This window comes from Schistocerca cancellata, chromosome 8 (genome assembly GCF_023864275.1).
Source record: "Schistocerca cancellata isolate TAMUIC-IGC-003103 chromosome 8, iqSchCanc2.1, whole genome shotgun sequence".
NCBI lineage: Eukaryota > Metazoa > Arthropoda > Insecta > Orthoptera > Acrididae > Schistocerca > Schistocerca cancellata.
The window spans coordinates 580,496,551-580,511,449 of NC_064633.1; the positions used below are offsets into that span (position 1 = coordinate 580,496,551).

At 44.1% G+C, this 14,899-nt stretch overlaps 1 non-coding gene across 1 annotated transcript; it reads left to right on the top strand.

The window, feature by feature from the left end:
• Positions 1–14,212: 14,212 nt before the first annotated feature.
• On the top strand, positions 14,213–14,287 carry Trnar-gcg (transfer RNA arginine (anticodon GCG)). Its single transcript has one exon. It is a non-coding gene; the product is annotated as a tRNA-Arg (tRNA).
• Positions 14,288–14,899: the final 612 nt, after the last annotated feature.

Genomic DNA, 14,899 nt, shown 5'->3' on the forward strand with positions numbered 1-14,899 from the left:
ATCTGTGGGTATTATGGGTCTGGCAAACCCAGGTCCCCAGCTGTTAGTAGTCTTGTTTCCGATTTTCTGCTTTCAGTGCTACTATCTATCTATTACTATTCTATATCTGTCAGTATAAATGAGGATCTCTTACTATAGTATGCGTGCTGTATGAATATTTTAAGATAGGAGAAGTCTGCGAAAGGAATGAGTAAGTTTGGAATCTTGAAAACAGGATGCGATAATACGATTGTTGAACCATTGGCTTCCAATATGCGATGATATGTTAATATTGATGATATATGTCTTTTTTGTTCTTTATAGCTGAGTACGCAAAGTGCTGTCTGTGGATTTCGTAAGTATATTGATTCCCTTCAAGGTGAAAGAAGAATTGTGGTTTGTGTAATTTACGTGGCTCTGAAATATTATTGTGGTAGTCAAATACGAGCAGCTTTTCAGCAAATGGAGAATGGAACGGAAATATGGATCCTTTTTGTAGTCTTGATTGATGTTGAGCCAAAGCCTAAAAAAAATTATTCTGCGTTAATACTTGTCCTAGAAAAGCGACGTTTATGTGTTTTGCTGATGCTGTGAGCATTACAGCTTACTGTTTTCGCTGGTGCGGGATGCACTGCAGCCTATATGATTTGTACTGAGGAAATTTCCCTCTTGAAGGTAGAGGATGATTAAATAATTTTGATTATGGGAACGAAGGAAAGCTTGGTTTAAGGTAATAAGGATAAAGCAAAACATTTGTCATTTAAACTACAGGAGGATTCGGATCTTTTGTGTCTGTTGTAAGTTCAATATGTTAAGATGATACTGTTTTACAGAATAGAGGTGACCACAATTTTGCCATTCATGAGAAATGAATCCAGAATAACCACCACAGGCGAAATAACTGATTTGGAAGCGAAAGGTAACGTAAAGAAGGAACGAAATCGCTGCAAAATGGGTAAGAAAATGTAATATAACCTGTATAATGCAAATATTTTTAACCTTCTCAGAGTCATCTGCGTGATTAATTGTTGTGATAACGTAATTTTAGGTGAAATTTTCTTACTGTTTTATGTGTGAATATATGAGTATGATAAATGTATAATTGCGAATCTCTTTTCAGGTGTGCGAACTGGTATAAATGTTTTGGCGTGTAAATAACCATTGTTCTTTTTAATGTGTATGTTTAAGGAAAGTTCTCCATATTTATCATGTGACAAGACGTATGCCGCGAGCGTCAAGAAGAGGACGACTTAGAACAATGTTGTAGTGGTATATACACGGTGTTGAAATAGAATTGAAGTAGCTTATTGGCTTAACTAGTAGTGGATAGAAGTAGAATATTGAGTAATGCATGTTTATGGGTAGTTAGTTTGTAGAATAGACAACAGGTGTGCATGTATGTGTGTGTAAATAACATGTGAACCCTATGCTGTCCTGACCTATACTTGCACAAGACATAATCCTATTCATTTTAGTGAATTAATAAATAGCATTTGATTTATTAAAACGTAAGTGAACCACATTAGTGATGTGGATTTAAATATTATATTGTCACTTCATTTAAATTTTGATTTTTATACTGTCAAGTCATTACACTTTTATTTTTTTTACATTGTCAAGTCATTTAAATTTTATTTTATATTGTCGATTCATCTAATTTTTTTATTTTAAAAAAAATATATTAAGTCTCACTTTGTTCTTAAAAATTGTGAAAGACAATACTAAGTGGTATTATGTATGACATTTTGTAATCACATAAGGATGATGAAAAATTTCTGTGAATGCAGTTGAGAACGTGAAAGCGAACCGGCAAAACTCTTAAGAGACAGCGGGAGCAGCCGGACTAGTTGTAAACTGGCGGGTTTCCCAGCAGAACACGCTGTCAGCCAGGCCACTTTGGGAGCGCGGCAGACAACAAAAGAAGGTACGCGGCAAACACTTTCCCTTGTACCTGGAGCTAATGGGCGGCCGCCCCGGGCGACCCTTCCTCGAGGCGATGACTTGAGATGGGCGAGCGGTCCACCGCACGGAAATCCATCTGCTGGCAACGCACCACACGCACGCGACAGTGACGAGACGGCCGCGGTGAAACAACACAAGGGGCGTGGAGCCTTTTGACAGGTACTGCCCAGAGAAACTTGCAGACGTCAATGACGCCTATCGACATTTCCTGATGGATGCCTACTGTCAAGCGACAGTAAATCATGGTTCGATGTTCTCTGGTCGCTAAGGGTGGCACAAAAGAAGAGCCATTAAGTGTCATCCTTGCCCAGGAATATCAAACCGGCGAGCCAATTGAGGATAACCCAAGAATGTAACAACACAAAGGGCGTGGAGCCTTTTGACACATACTGTGCAAAGTAACTGGCAGACTTCAACGACGCCTATCAACATCTCCTGACGGATGCCCACTGTCAAGCGACAGTAAATCATGGTTCGATGTTCTCTGATCGCTAAGGGTGGCACAAAAGAAGAGCCATTAAGTGTCATCCTTGCCCAGGAATATCAACCTGGCGTGTCAAACGAGGATACCGCACGAATTTGACAACACAAACATGGAACCAAATCGAGATGACGTGACACGGGAGAAACTTCATGAGAGGGCAGAGACGGCGGGATCGCACGCAACAGATGGACAAAAAAATCCCTACTGACAGCTGCGGCGACGAACCCCCCCCCCCTCTTTCCCCTATATTGTGCCTCGGAACAGTGGAAGTACTGAGTGTGTCAGTGAACAGTGATTATACGGTTCTTAGTCCAGTGCATATACGTGTGTTTCTGTCAGAGAAACTCTGACTCGTGTGTTTCGCAGGAGTTCGATTTATTGGTGTTTATTAGACTGACTCTTGTATTTTGCAGGTGTTCTATTTATCTTTTTTAGACTTTGACTCCTGTATTTTGCAGGTGTTTTATTTATAGGCGTTTTTTTGTTTTAGATGTTGACTATTGTACTGTTTTATTTATCAATGTATGTTTTTGTGTGATGTATTAGATTTGTGATATTTTGTTTCGTAAATTCATTGCTGTGGCATTGCTTCTTTTATCAGTCAGATAGCTTTTTATTCTCATTGAACTGTGGTCGATTAGCCTTTGCATGGGGCATATTTACTGTGAGGAACCCCTTAAGGGTAACAATCACATAATTATTGTAGTTTCAGTATAATGACACAGTGCTCATTGTTTGCCAGCTAATTGAAATATAGTAGAGTGATTAAATGTGTGCCACATAGTTATTTTAATTCTACAAATTATTAGTTTTATACGATATAGAATTTTTTTGCGATGACCACTTTGTAAAACATGTTTTTTCTCATATCATTTTGTTGCTTTTGCAGATTGTGCATAGTTATGTTCTGCTTTTTAATACCGATGTAATTTGATGTTCTTTTTTTTTAATTGCTGTGGCACCTTTGCTATTTTCATAAATTTTGGTTGTTAATAAACAGTCATAAATTTTACTGTGATCAGTTGGCTCTTGCAATGAGCAAATACTGGTGAACTCCATAAGGGTAACAACCAGAAATTGTTTTCATATTAATGACACAGGAACCATTGTTTTTACTTGCTGACCGAATTAGGTCTACACTACCTTTTAAATAGGTGTCACAGATTGTGTTCTTTTTTTCTGTTTGAAATTGGTAGATTCTAAAGATGTGTTGAAATTATTGTGTTTTAGCAAGTAGCTGGTGTCCTTTTGCCTTTTCTTATACACTTTTGGTTTAAGTAGGGTGTGAGAAGCCTGCTTGGGAATGTCCTAGCATGGCCAGAAAATTCCCTGCACAGTCTTTACCCGGAGCGTTGGGGTTATGAAAGGTCTCTGTTGGATTCCTTTCATGTTTAATTTCTTAAATCTGTTGCCATTTATGGAATAAATTCCTCTTCTAAAGGTACTGTGGCGTTCTGACTATCTGGAAGGAGACTGAGCAGTGGAACGTGTTACTTTTACACTTTAAGGCACAGTTTATATGTAATTCTTATATGTAATTCATGTCACACAGTCTCATACGGAACCTACATCCGCTTTCTTTTATATACTGTATATGATAAGATACTGTCATCCCCCTTCCCTTTTGTGTGAGAGGATGAATGAGCATATGTATTTCTAGTTGCATGCTTGAGGGTAGCAGACAAGGCTGTCTGCTAGAGAACAGTAGGACCAACGTCGGAACAGGTAGCTACGCTTCCTAAAAGCAAAGAGGTTTTTATCCTTAGTATGGTCCTGTCCGTCCGTTGTCATGTTGGTATAGGAAGCTGCCCCTCTGGCCACTTCCGTTGGTCTTTGTGAGCCACCCTCAGGAAGCACGCTCGGCAGTAGGGCAGTTGCAGTGTGGCCGTGGCGAGCGTCTGAAGTGGTAAGATCTCCGGCTAAGCGCGTGTCTGTTAAGTCCGTAGGACAATGGATTTCTTAAGTTCAGCCTAACTGAAAATTTAATCACCTTTATTTCGGGTTTAGGTCTAAAATATCCGATGTTATCTTAAATTGCAGCGCAGTATAATTCTCGTGTGAAGTTCAGATTATTTTTCAGTAGTTGCTTTGTTACTACTTTGTGACTAAAGTGGAACTACGTGTTGATCAGTAACTCTAACTAAGATCAATCTTAAATGCGAATGCTTGTGTGATTATAACGTCTCGTCTTGACTATATTTTCAATATAGCAACTTTTCTTTATGTTCAGCCCACGTGGGGTGTACTTTGCGAGACCACTACCACGTGCTTATATAACTGTTTGACCCATCAGGTTAATAGTAAGACGTTAGTAACCAGTTCAAGGTTTTTCTTTTGTCAATTGCTTTTCGATCTAATTTATTTTAATTATCAAAATTATTGTGGAGTTGTACGCTTTGTGTAAACCAAGTTGACCACGTGAAGCATGTGGTGTAATCATCAAAGTAGCCCTCAGCTATTCTTTCTGCGAAGATTTCACAAAGAGTTAATATGAATTTAGTATACCAGTGTGTGGTAATTACATGACAGACAGGATTGTGGTATGAACGTAATTTCTTTTGGGTAAAAACTGAATCAGTTGGTTGTGGTTAATTTCTTCTTGCTTATGTTTCAATGTTCTTCGTGTGTTATTTTATGAATGCAGTGTTGTATGCAGTCTCCCAATCTTGGGTCCATATTTTATGTGTTCCGTAAGATTAGAATCTCACATTTTTTTTCAATCGTAAATAAGGCACCAGCTCAGTTATAACTCACGTATAATATGCTGAAATTTCAATGAACAATCTTAAAATAAATTTCCAAATATAAACTGATTTCTTTCCTTTTATTTAAATTCTCCTTTTTATATATATATTACCGGTTTTGTATGACTATTAAAAGATTATCATTAATGTTAGTCTGCTTGGTAAACCTAGACTAAATATCTGATGAAACAGTTGCCCAGTAATCCACGGTTAACGTCCCCAGACAGATCACGGCTTTTAACCCACTTTCATTGTCAATTAGCACCGATTTCAGCATACCAAATTAAAGTTACAATATTACACATCAGCTAAGAAAATTAAAGTTACAACATTACAAGTTAATTGTGTACTGACCTGCTAACATTACATTTTAGGGTATGCGAAACAGGTTAGCATGTAGGAGTACACTATGACGGCCGAAAAAAGAGAACTTCACTGGCGATCGTCAGTTGGTGTGACATCTACACTGGCATGCTCAGTTCTCGCTTAAACGTCTGTACTGCTGCAGTCTGCTACAATAAGCTGAAGTGCACTGTTGATCACCAACAGTGAAACGGCGTTTTGGCCTTCACAGATCCGGAAGAAATTATTTTCACCAGCGGACAATCAAATCGAAGCAGTACAGATGTAGAAAAGTTTATTAGGCCACATCCCAATGTAGGTTTAGTATCTCTGGAGATACAAAAACACTGTTCACAGCGTATGGCGCACTTCAGTGCAGCAGAACTGCTGCTAAATTAAATCTTGTACTTCCGAAGAACGCAGAAATCACAATAGCCTGAATGTCTTATTTCAACGAAATGTGGGTAGAGTTGAAGTTAACGTGAGCTAATGAGAACAGTCCCAACACATCCAGTGCGCAAGTGCAAAACGACATGTAGTTAGTATGTGGCAGACAATGAATGTAGTGAAAAAATAGCGTAGTATATTTCAACGAGCTTACACGGTTCTGCTTCCTCCCCCGTAACTGATCACTTAATGCCCCCACATATGGGGGGTGCGTGTGGGAGGAAACAATTAGCAGCAGCCATATTGTTGTCCTTCAGTGAACTCCTGCTGAAACATTAGAGTTTGTTTTACAGTTAAGGGATTAAAATGACTAAAAGCCATAAAGACGATTCCTTTTGACGGTTTACTGTAAAACAGAGATGGTGACTGTAAAGGAATTATATAAAAAAAATTTATGAACCTATAGACACTAGTTCAACTACCAGAGATTAATGCGTAAAGCATTTGCTGAACAAGAGAGGCTTTACGCTCTTCGTTTATTAGTTTTAGAATAAGTTACCTTTCACTGTTATCCTGCCTTAGTGTTAAGACGTGTTGTGCCATTTCTTACTGATAAAATTGAGTTAAATAATGAAAGTGATTTTGAAGCAGAGCGATTTCGTCTTTTGTGATAACATGGGTCCCAGCTCCTGAAATTCTGAAAAATTATTACTATTATTTTAATTTTATGCAGAGAATTTAGATGGAGGCGACGATCTCACGGCGACACTGCTCAACAATAGAGGTACGTGAATGTGTTCATCTTTTTCCTTTCGTGGCCGCTACCGCCAATTTCAATATATTTGCCGCGACATTCAGAACCTGCAGTCTTTCTTTTCATTTAATTTCGAAGTCCACGCATTTACGTTCTAAGATGAATAAATGCATTTAACCGTAATTGTTTTTATCCAGGCCACGGGGGACGACTGCACTCAAAATGTACGTGCCTCTATCCCCTTCGTATGTTCGCATACATTTGAGTATGTACATGCGTATCTGTATTTAAGACTCATTTCCTACACAGTATTAACGCTTTTTTTTTTTTTTTTTGACCACTCATTCGCGAATGTACATGCCCTCTTATTTGATGTAGTCAGTGGGCCGTATTCTTTAACAACATTATTTGTAATATTCAATGACTCAGTTTCCACAGTTGATCTTTGCCCTTTTTGCAACAGCGCTTCAAGCGAAATATTTATTACGCGACATCCACAATAACTTTTATTTCAAAATTTCGACGACCGACTCAATAAAGATTTTTCTAACAATAACAATAGCAAAACATAATAATATAAGAGGACACGTTACACGATGGTGTGGCTCGCGCTGAGACGATGACAATGACCACGTGTACAGCGAATCCCTAACCGTAAACTCTGTGTGGGTGCGAAGAAAGGGGGTATCGAGAAATTTGGGGTAATATGACAATACAGGTAAACAGCTCGCTGTGAGCGAATATTTCGTCCGTAAAGAACGGCATTATGAGGGCTGCAACTGCTGGCAAATGCAAATAAAACGATTTTTTGCGTCAGTCAGTTGTTTGTTTTGGCACTGCGCGTTTCGATGGTTCATACCATTATATTCAAATGGAGAATTGTTTATTTACAAAGCTGGTTTTGTTGAAGAGTACAGACGCTTTTTCACAGTAGCGGACCAAGGGCAGTGTGGGTTATGTCGCGTCTTTTGCTAATGATAAAACTGTGTATTTATGAAAGGCGCTTTTGATTTAAAAACATGAATTTCTGGCAGTGAATTGCACTTACAGGGGCGACAGAGACATAAAAAGTCTGCATATTGCTACCTGTTGCATGTCATTTCCACCTCAGTGGTATAAGATGTACACCACCTTTGAAGTGACGATGTAAACATAATGTACAGTGGAGAGGACATGCAACACGCAGCAGTATGCAGACTTTTCATGACTCTACTACCCCTGTAAGTGCAATTCACTGCCAAGAATTCATGTTTTAAATCAAAAGCGTCTTTTATAAATAAACAATTTTTATCATTAGCAAAAGACGCGACCTAACCTACACTGCCCTTAATCCGCCACTATGAAAAAGTGTCTGTACTCTTCACCAAAACCAGCTATGTAAATAAACAATTCTCCATTTGAAGATGATGGTATCAACCATCGAAACGCGCAATGGCAAAACAAAGAACTGACTGACGCAGAAAATCGTTTCATTTGTGTAGGTCGCTGTGTCTGGGAGTGTGCGGGGTGGTGTACGGTTTAGGACGATGACGTTAAGCGTGGGAAGTCGGATGTACTAGTATAACATAAGACTGGAACAGGGACGACAGTTAACCACAAGTCTGGGAGAGTTATCTGAGTAGTATATCTGAGCCTTGATCGAGGGATGGGATTTGGGGACTAAGTATAGACCTGGCAGGGTGTATGGATGTCAGGTCGGTTTTCTGGGTTTGGGAGTGACAGATTCGCAGTGGATACACCGGTTCCCGTGAGATCACCGAAGTTAAGCGCTGTCGGGCGTGGTCGGCACTTGGATGGGTGATCATTCAGGCCGCCATTTGCTGTTGCCATTTTTCGGGGTGCACTGAGCCTCGTGATGCCAATTCAGGAGCTACTCTACCGAATAGTAGCGGCTTCGGTCAAGAATACCATCTTACGACTCGGAGAGCGGTGTGCTGACCCCACGCCCCTCCTATCCGCATCCTCCACCGAGGATGACACGGCGGTCGGATGGTCCCGGTAGGCCATTCGTGGCCTGAAGACGGAGTGGAAGTGGCAGATTGTTGAAGGTGCGCAGGTGGTGGGAGGGTGGCACGTGTTGGTGTTGCCTGGGCTGGCTCGCCCAATTTAGTGATGTTCCATTCTTTCAACTGAGTGGCAGAGTGGGCACACGGAGAGCATAGTCCTCTTTGGTGCCGTAACGTAGTTACAAAATTTTTGAGGCTTTCGCAGCCTCTTGTCGACATATTGCTGTTAGTTTCTGTCTCGGCTTCGTCGGCCGTCATTTGTTCGCCTTTTTTTTCTACGTTTCACCAGCTAGAGTATCCGGTATTTTCAAAGCTTCACGCTCCATCGCTAGTGGCAGCCCGAAACGTAGGAAAAAGTCGACAAACAAATGCTGACCTAAGAATCCGAAACAGAAGCCAGCGGGCTACAAGTAAACATACTTAGTCTGTTCCGTTTAGACTCCGTTTCATCGGGAAATTTGGGGGTCTTGAAACTTCCTGGCAGATTAAAACTGTGTGCCGGACCGAGACTCGAACTCGGGACCTTTGCCTATCGCAGGCAAGTGCTCAACCAACATAGCTACCCAAGCACGACTCACGACCCGTCCTCACAGCTTTACTTCTGCCAGTACCTCGCCTCCTATCTTCGAAACTTTACAGAAGCTCTCCTGCGAACATTGCAGAACTAGCACTCCTGAAAGAAAGGATATTGCGGAGACATGGCTTAGCCACAGCCTGGGGATGTTTCCAGAATGAGATTTTCACTCTGCAGCAGATGGTTCGTGTCAGCACACACTCCGCTGCAGAGTGAAAAATCTCATTTTGGGGGTCTTGTTTGGGGGTAACTTACTTTCCTACCTAGAAACTTAAGCGGTGGGGACGTCTCTCTTAAGCAGCCAGTGGCTCCGCCCATTCCATGGCTACAGTGAACGTCGCAGCCGCGACCGTGATCTGCGCAGGTCGGTGCAGCCACTGTGCTGGCCAGCGAGATATTTCCCAGTCACTGCTGCTGGCCAGGTGCGGCACTGTACTAGCGTAAGGCCGGTGAAAACCGTGTTTCCGAGACTGAGGCACGGTAAGGGAAACAGGCCAGGACTTCCTTCTGGGAGAGGTACGGTCCGGTCGGCATTGGTCTGTTGCAGACGCAGTGGTGTCGCTGACAGGACCGTGCCGCGCCGAGGGCAACAGCGGCCGAGTGCCTGCCGCTCGCGGAAAGTGGAGGCCTAGAACCCCACTGAGTCCAGACCCGCGCGTTGCGTTGAACTGATGTGTGCTCCAGTGCTGTATGGACGATCCTAACTACCCTCAGTATTTATTTTCTTCGGGTTAAACTTGTTACACCACAAAAGGGTCGCACGGTCGTCGTGTGCAGACAGCTGAAAATTCCTGCGCTAGAGTTGTGAAGATCCACCAGCACAGAACTTGTAACTGAGAATAGCCAGTGAGAGGATAACGGGATTGTACAAAATTGCACTATTGGCCATTAAAATTACTACACCAAGAAGAAATGCAGATGATAAATGGGTATTCATTGGACAAATATACTAGAACTGACATGTGATTACGTTTTCACGCAAATGGAGCGCATGGATCCTGAGAAATCAGTACCCAAAACAACCACCTCTGGCCGTAATAACGGCCTTGATACGCCTGGGCATTGAGTCAAACAGAACTTGGACGGCGTGTACAGCTTCAACACCATACCACACTTCATCAAGAGTAGCGACTGGCGTATTGTGACGAGCCAGTTGCTCGGCCACCATTGACCAGACGTTTTCAGTTGGTGAGAGATCTGGAGAATGTGCTGGCCAGGGCAGCAGTCGAACATTCTCTGTATCCAGAAAGGCCCGTTCAGGACCTGCAACGTGCGGTAGTGCATTATCCTGCTGAAATGTAGGGTTTCGCAGGGATCGAATGAAGGGTAGATCCACGGGTCGTAACACATCTGAAATGTAACGTCCACTGTTCAAAGTGCCGTCATTGCTACAAGAGGTGACCGAGACATGTAACCAGTGGCACCCTATACCATCACGCGGGTTGATACTCCAGTATGGCGATGACGAATACACGCTTCCAATGTTTTGCCATTCGTGCACCCAGGTTCGTCGTTGAGTATACCATCGCAAGCACTCATGTCGGTGATGCAGCGTCAATGGTAACCGCAGCCATGGTCTCCGAGCTGATAGGCCATGCTGCTGCAAACGTCGAACTGTTCGTGCAGATGGTTGTTGTCTTGCAAACGTCACTATCTGTTGAGTCAGGGATCGAGAGGTGGCTGCACGATGCGTTACAGCCATGCGGATAAGATCCCTGTCCTCTCGACTGCTAGTGATACGAGGCCGTTGCGATCCAGCACGGAGTTGCGTATTACCCTCCTGAAGCCACCGATTCCATATTCTGCTAACAGTCATTGGATCTCGACCAACGCGAGCAGCAATGTCGCGATACGATAAACCGCAATCGCGATAGGCTACAATCCGATCTTTAACAAAGTCGGAAACGTGATGGTACGCATTTCTCCTCCTTACACGAGGCATCACAACAACGTTTCACCAGGCAAGGCCGGTCAACTGCTGTTTGTGTATGAGAAATCGGTTGGAAACTTTCCTTATGTCAGCACGTTGTAAGTGTCGCCACCTACGCCAAGCGTGCGTGAATGTTCTGAAGACCTAATCATTTGCATATGACAGCATCTTCTTCCTGTCGGTTAAATTTCGCGTCTGTAGCACGTCATCTTCGTGGTGTAGCAATTTTAATAGCCAGTAGTGTATTAGGGCTTTCGTGGCCAGTCTGTGTCGAGCTCTTCAGCCGACGTCTGTTAGATAACTTTGCTGACGTGTCACCGGCACCACTGGCTGGCATTGTCACCGCCCGTTGCTGGTGGTGGGCTGGCGCCGAGCTCGCGGCCGCAGATCACACGTGCCTGGCGCGCCAATGTCTGAGGGCTTTTCCGTGGGCATTTCCGCGATTGTCACCCCTTGATGCCTGGAACGGTCGTTCTCTGCAGCATGGAAATCCAGGATCCATTCACTTTGAGGCTTGCTTCTTTCTTTCCGAAGCTAGTGTCATGTTTGTGTATTTCTACAGCTTCCCTGAACAAGCACGTGTGATAGCGCTTCTCTACAGCAAGAACTTGCGCGTCGGCGAATTTTACTATGTGGTCGTTCTCACACAGCGCGTGTTCCGCCACGGCCGATTTCTCCGCCTGTCCCAATCCGCAATGCCGCTTTGTTCGGTGATTCTGGTGTTGAAAGTCGTCGCGTCATTCCAACATAGACTTTTCCGCATGCACATGGTAAGCGCCATATACCGACATTGCAAGTGCGTCCCTCTTATCCTTTGCCGACAACACCCACACGCACGGACCGATACCTGCACAAACTATCAAAACATCACCCTAGCCAGGAAAGAGGTCGACTAACTCGAGCAACACGAATTTGTTAGCTGCAGCTCCTCAGATGTGAGATACAGGGCGTAGAAATATTTCTGAGGAGCAATGGATACTCCACCAGTTACACAAGAAGTGTGACAGATTAAAATAATCGGCGAAATGGCACATCGGAAAAAGAGCTATCGGGTGCGGATTTTCTGCCATACAAAAAAATAAAAAATATTCAAATGTCTGTGAAATATTATGGGACTTAACTACTAAGGTCATCAGTCCCTAAGCTTACACACTATTTAACCTAAATTATCCTAAGGACAAACACACACACCCATGCCCGAGGGAGGACTCGAACCTCTGCCGGGATCAGTAGCACAGTCCTTGACTGCAGCGCCTTAGACCGCTCGGCTAATCCCACTCGGCTTTCTGCCGTACATTCTGACGGACAGAATCGGCCGTATATTGCTCAAACACAGAGCAAAGACTATTTATAATTAGACAAAGAAGACCAAAGAGAATCTCAGATCGGCAAGGGAGAAAAGGGACGCACTTGCAATGTCGGGAATATACCGCATACCATGTACATGCGATAAAGTCTATGTTGCAATGACTCGACGATCTGTCGAAACCAAGCTCGTCGAACATCAGCGGCATGACAGGTTGGGAGAGGTACAGAAATCGGAGCTGGCGGCGTGCGCGCTGTGTGAGACCAGCCACATACTAAAGTCAGGTCACACGGAAGTTCTTGCTGTAGAGAAGAGCTATCGCATCCGCTTGTTCAGGGAAGCTATAGAAATACACGAACATCGCAAAAGAAGAAAGCCTCAAGGCGAACGTGTCCTGGATTCCGGTGCTGCAGAGAACGACCGTTGGCTGCAAATCTGCGGCCGCGACTCCTGTCCACCACCTGCAATGGACAGTGAAGTTTTGACCATGCTAAGCCGGCCGGGGTGGCCGAGCGGTTCTAGGCGTTACAGTCTGGAACCGCGCGACCACTACGGTCGCAGGTTCGAATCCCGCCTCGGGCATGGATGTGTGTGATGTCTTTAGGTTAGTTAGGTTTAAGTAGTTCTAATTTCTAGGGAGACTGATGACCTCAGAAGTTAAGTCCCGCAGTGCTCAGAGCCATTTGAACCATTTTTGACCATGCTAAGCACTCGTGCAGGCGAAACGCCAGAAAAGTCGTGAAACAAACGTCGACCGAAGAACCCGAGGCAGAAACTATCGGGCAGTTTGTAACAGTACTGTGTGCGCCGCCTAGCCGTTTGACAGCACCAGCGTGCGACGTCCCCCTGAGAGTTATATTCCCCCCATCGTTCGAGGGTAGAGAGGGAGACTAGGCGTAAATGGTGCGTCGACGGTGAGATCCGCAGGGACGGAGCACGAGTCTGTATCGCTCGATGGGACGATAATCCTAGCCTGCTCCGTTCCTTTTCCACCAGGACCGTACTCTCCTCCAGGACACGACAAGCTTTTGGGCAGAGTGTGAGCTAACGCTCACTGGATGGCTGGCAGCGGACGAGGCTTTGTGAGCACGGAGACGGTGTGTGGCATGACCGGCGGCCGGTGGGCCGCTGGGGTGGTCGTCTGAGGGCTGCGAGGAAACCGTCAGGGGGAGGGGGGTTGGCAGCTGGACCAGTAACGCAGCTGCCGGCCGCATCCAGCACAATGGTGGCGGTGGGGCGGGGGGGGGGGGGGGCAACTGCTAAGCCCGACGTCGCACTCCCACGTAACACTCCTATAACCCGATGTGAACTGTCCGCCTTGTTTTCCCAAAAATTACAGCATATTCTTACCTGTTTACATATGAGTCACGATGCGAATGGAAATTTGGAATGAAATGTACAGAAGAATTCGTCGTAAATATGGGTGGCCGCTCAGCTGTGAACTGCACCAAGTATTGCCAAATGGTTTTCACGACTTTAAATTTCCAAGTGATCTCAAACATAGAGAAAGATGGGCCATAAATTGCCAGAAAGACAACCTGGACCCAGGACCTGGTGTTCAAATGAATATTGCAAATATAAAACTTCCTGGCAGATTAAAACTGTGTGCCGCACCGAGACTCAAACTCGGGACCTTTGCCTTTCGCGGGCAAGTGCTCTACCAACTGAGCTACCCAAGCACGACTCACGCCCCGTCCTCACGGCTTCACTTCCTTCAGTACCTGTGGGGACGGGTCGTGAGTCGTGCTTGGATAGCTCAGTTGGTAGAGCACTTGCCCGCGAAAAGCAAAGGTCCCGAGTTCGAGTCTCGGTCCAGCACACAGTCTTAATCTGCCAGGAAGTTTCATTTCAGCGCACACTCCGCTGCAGAGTGAAAATATCATTCTGATTGCAAATATACGTTAGTAAAAGTAGTTACAAACTTGAAACCAATTGGAACTTCCTGGCAGATTAAAATTGTGTGCCGGACCGAGACTCGAACTCGGGACCTTTGCCTTTCGCGGCTCATGACTTCGTCCTCACAGTTTTACTTCCGCCAGTACCTCGTCTCCTACTATGATGTATCATGCAGCGTAACTTGCTGTGACAGTGCGAGAGAGAGAGAGAGAGAGAGACAAAGATATTGTTTATTACTCTGTGGCGGTCAGCGCTCACATAATTATTCTTAGGATATAGAGCTTTTGTTCTTGTTAAGAGAAAATTTTACAAGAGGAGAGCCATTTTGTGATGTAAAAACCGACGCCATTGCGAGTTTTTGATTCACATTGTAAAATATGTGTGTATGTGGTAGGAAATTAGTTAATAGAACAATAAAATATTGTTCATTTCAAGAAGGTACGTGATATTCTACACCCAGCGTATACTTCTATTGTGATTTAATAAAAATACCAGCTTGAGAACAGTTCCGACGGGAGCGTTAAGTTCTAGTGAA